This window comes from Enhydra lutris, unplaced genomic scaffold (genome assembly GCF_002288905.1).
Source record: "Enhydra lutris kenyoni isolate GAN:26980312 unplaced genomic scaffold, ASM228890v2 scaffoldscaffold39, whole genome shotgun sequence".
Lineage (NCBI taxonomy): Eukaryota > Metazoa > Chordata > Mammalia > Carnivora > Mustelidae > Enhydra > Enhydra lutris.
The window spans coordinates 28901109-28906052 of record NW_019154123.1 but is presented as its reverse complement, the minus strand read 5'-3'; positions in this window follow the sequence as shown (position 1 = coordinate 28906052).

Here is a 4944-nt window from a genome sequence, read left to right as displayed (position 1 = left end):
TAATTCATCTCTCAGCCTCTTAATTTGCTCCCTTGCTGACCCAGCCATCACCAGATGACTTCTCCTAAAACGCAGCTTGGATTGTGTTTTTCCTCAGTGACCTTCACAGGTCCCAAATCCAAACCAATTAACTTACCTGTCTAATACAGTTTTGGAACATAGTATGAGGTCCATCGGTCATGTCCCGCCACCTACCTCTCCAGCAGTATCTCAGCAGTTCTTGTCTGTGGCTGTTGGTCATGCAAAGCCCTGCCTTTCTTCAAGGCCCAGCCTAAATCCCTCCTCCTGCAGAAGACTCCCTGTTACAGCCCTGGAACCTGAACACCTGCAGTGTGTGTATACTGGGGGTCCACCGAACACCGAGGATGTTCTCCCTGTGCTGCTTCTACCTCTTTAGGTGTTTGGTCTGTCTCAGTTTGGGTGGCCTTCTCCTTGTGTTTGTCTGCCCCAGTTTGGTACCTATGGCAGGAGACCAGAGTGCACAGCTTGCGGGCCTCTCGTGCAGCAAGACAGTCTTCACTGCCTTGGCTTTTCATGACCTGAAAAGATCACCGTGTAAGTGTTAGTGGCCACTTCATTTGCAAATCGGTCAGAGTTAGGAGGGAAGAGTGGATGGGAGTGGGTAAAACAGTCTGACTACAGATCTCTAAATCAACCAAAGTTTTTTATTTAATTATAGTCCTTTCTGGTCCCTGGTATAGTAGTCTTCCTTCCGAACATGCTTTGTGATTTTTCTCTTTCTGTCAATTTTATCTTCCTTGTGAATATGTTTTCATGATAAGTCATCTGAAACCCTCCTTGGAAGTAGCTGGGGTAGGAATAACTCCTCTGTCTTAGTGACAGAGCCAAATATAGTATTCTCGATTTTATTTCTTTATTCTTTAGCTTCTTTTATACTGGTTTCTACTCATTAAATCTTATATTAAGTGAAACAGATGGAGATTTATTAATGGCTTAAAAACTCTATCTCCAGGGCTGATCTTGGAGCCTGCTAATCCTCCTTTACATTTTAAACTCTGGGTTACAAGGAAAGTTTTCAGGAGAAAAAAATACTTATTTGTTTGATATTAAAATAATAAGCCAAGCTCTGGGATGCTGGACTTACATTTGAATGCAGGTTTGACTCAGAGCTTTTGCCACCCCTCTTCTTTCCCATTTCCAAGGAGGAAGCATTGTCCCTTTTCCTTTAAGATTACCCTCTCCACTTGTCCTGATCTTATTTCTTACATCCTCTTCAATTACTGCCCCACCCCACCCTGTGCCTTTTCCTGTATCTTTAGTCTCCTTCCTGCATGGGTTACTTGTGCTCTGATTATATGATCAAATCTCTCCTATCCTGGGGTGCCTCAGTGGCTCAGTGGGTTAAACCTCTGCCTTCAGCTCAGGTCCTGATCTCAAGGTCCTGGGATCGAGCCCCATATCGGGCTCTCTGCTCAGCAGGGAGCCTGCTTCCCTCTCTGCCTACTTGTGATCTCTCTCTGTCAAATAAATAAAATCGTAAAAACAAAAACAAAAACAAAAAAAAAACCTCTCCTATCCTATAAAAACTTTCCATTGACTCCTAATCCCCTTGAAGCAATCTCTCTCCTCTGCCTTTCTTAAGCCAAATATCTTTAAAGAGACACTCTGTCCACTTTCCATTGATTTATAATAATAATTGTTGAATGCCTACTGTATTTTAGACATGAAGCTAGACATTGGGAATGATGGCAGACAAGCCACTACCCTGCTCTCGTGAAGCTCAGCCTCCTGGCCAAGCCTCAGCCCTTGCCATCCCACTGAACCTGCTTGGACAAAGCTGTCTGTGGACCTCCTACTCCCCAAATTCTGTGGCTCTTCTCAGTCCTTCCTCCTTAGCAGCATGAAACACCTGAACAGTAATTAGTAACATCCTAAAACTTAATAGAAATCATCCTCCATACTCAAGACCCTGTGTTTAGTACAGAGAAGAACAAGCACAGAATCTGCCTATGAAAAGCTTATACACAGAGCCTCAGGTAGCCCAAGTGACCAGGGCTCCCCTAAGTGAAGCTTCCTAGGGAAAACACATTTTTAAGAGGCAAAAGCTCGTATTCACAAAACTTGCTCAACATATCTACCATTGATCTCAAGAAACAAATTCAGATGTATTAGCTAGTCAGCAAGTACACAGTGGACAATGTCAGGAGTAAGAACATAATACCCTCTGATAACACATTTTCTGCCGAAATGTTCACCACTGCTAATATTCTCTGGGCATACCAGTCCATTCAAGGGTTCTCCAGATAAAAATAGTCTGGGCTTATTCTTAATTAGTCAAAGATATCACAGCTCATAGAAATAGAAAAATATAAACCATGGTTTATTGAGATGAAAAAATATGAATTTTCCTAAGATTCTGGTTAAAAGAACTGTGCATCCATATTTTGCTGGTTCTTTAGCCCACAACTGTCAACACAGGTTCTCCACCTCCTGTCATCAAAGGCCCCTTCTTTCTGAATCCCCAGAGACTATCTTTACTGTGTTCCATCCCATAGCCTCTGCTACTGTATCTCAGTTCCCTGGCAAGCAAGCTCCATGTGGGGGTGGGGGCACCCTGAATCCAGACCCAGATCTGTGTCTTTGGCAGAATGTAGTAGAGTTCTTTGTATTTCATGTTATGGAGTAGAGTCAGGGAGAGAGAGGTAGTCCCAAAACAGAGTTGTCTAGGTCCCAACATGTTATAGAAGTCTTAGTGAAACTAGTTCTTGTTTCTAGAAGGAAGCTCAAAGGCACTCTTCCTCTCCTCAGTCCTCAGTATGAGTCCAGAATAGGGCCCAAACTATGCTCAGTGCTTCTGCTCCTCTAAACAGCTATTTCTAGGTTAAATCACTGGTTCATTATTCTCCCACTGCATCCCACCCATTCCTCTGATATACCCAGGGATGTCCTTACCTCAGAAATAGCAGGATCCAGGCTCAAGCCAAATCAAGAGTTCCCCATTACATATAGATATCTATGTGTGTAATTTCCATGGCCAAAGCTATGTCCATGCTACGACCAAGCAAATGAGTCAGACATAGAAGCCTCTAGAGCCCAGAGACAGCAAGTTCACTGGTGAGTCACAGTTGGGGAATGACTCTCCAGAGATAGGGAAAGGACCTCATTGCGAGATTGCTCACCCAAGCTCTTAGGTTGTAGCTGTCTGACACCTTATCAGTGTCACCTGGAGTTTTGCTAGAGGAATATCTTCATGAACACAAAGGTACTTGCCAGTACCTTCCGGTTGCTCCTGGACTATAACAAAATGATCCTTTTCATCCTCATGGCCAGGAGGGTGAGACTTACTAAGGATGCTTCTATTTATTTCATCCTCTTAGGACAGGCCATAGCCCCTCTGCCAGGGCCACCTACTAGTCTGTTTGTGTGAATCAGACAGAGGGGCCTCCTGATGGATCCAGCTCAGAACAGAAAAACAGCTTCCCGTACATGTCCCCATCTGATTGTCCAGAGCAGACATCTTTTTGGGGAGGAAGAATGGCACACCAGAGCCATCATGACCTACCTTTTCCATATGGAGAAACTGAAACCCAGAGAGAGGAGAACGAACCCGCCCAAGGCCACATGGTGAGCCAGTGATCACGGAAGAACATTGGTCAGGTCTCCTGAAGTCCAGCCCATGGAACTGCCATGGATCATCTCAGGGTGTGAGAAGCAGCAGCTCCCTTCCCCACGGAGCAGACCAGACTCGAAGACTCAGACCCCGGATATTTCTCTCATACTCAGTGTTTTTACTACATGTGTCCTCTATCCAAGGTAGGGAGGCTCTCATTCCCCGGTACTTACAAGAGGACAATGACAAAACATAAGGACACAAATGGAAGCAGAGAAGTGAGTCAGAATTTCGACAGCCCACTCCCCACTTCCGGTCTACCTAGAACAGTGTTTCTCAGACTGTGCTGTGCACAGGAAACGGAAGCATATATTGCTGGCCCTACCCCCAGAGCTTTGATTTAGCAGATCAGAGGTGGGCCTGAGAATGTGCATATCTAACATGTTCCGGGGGCGGGGGGGTGCCCATGCTGTGGGGTCTAGGACACACTTTGAGACCCCGAGGCCTAGAAAAATAGACAACTCAGCCTTTCCTCCCTCATCTTCATTCTCTTTCTCCTTTCATGTCCCTCTCTGTCCTTATCTGCTTCTTCCTCCAACCCCCCCCTTGTTTTTGGTCTTCTTCCCATCTTTCAAACATGATGGGATGAGCCAAGCTGCCAGGGCTGCGGGTTCTAGTTCCAGCTCTGTCACTTACTAAATGTGTGACCGTAGGGTGAAGTCACTTCCCTAGTGTAGGCCCAAGGAGAGACAGCCCCACCCCCACCCTGCCAACCCCTCCCCAGAACACATCTACAGGGCTCATCCCTGTATCACCAGACACTGTGCGATATGTACTTGCAGAGAGGCTGGTGAATGAATGTGCTGGTCTTTCAGCTTGCAGTTCAGACTCCGGGAATCCACTTCATCCTTCCAAATCTGAGCTTCTCCCTCTTCAGTTGCACATGATATTAAGGATCCTTCTAGAACAAGGGGAGGGGCGGATGGTTGAGGGGAGAGCACTCTAGAACAGCCTGTGAACTGGGGTAATCAGACCCCCAGACAACAGGCACCTGACATTCAGGGACAGAGGAGCACCAGGGACCCCGAGTGCCAGCGGCTAGACTCGGTCACTAAGGGCGGCCGAGGTTCCAGCAGGGGGCGCCAGAGAGAGGGCCAAGCCCCGTGTGGGCCTCCCAGGAGTCCGGCCTGGGGTGGGCGGATGTGCCCCAGGGGCGTGGACCCCGCCAAGGCACGCCCCGGCCGCGCTTAAGTAGGGGCAGGCCCGGGCTAAGGAGGAGGGAGGGGGAAAGCCCCGACTGCTGCGGCCCCGGGCGGACCTAGAGGTAGACCCGCCTGCAGGCACCCCGGCCCCCGCTAGTTCCCTACCGCGCC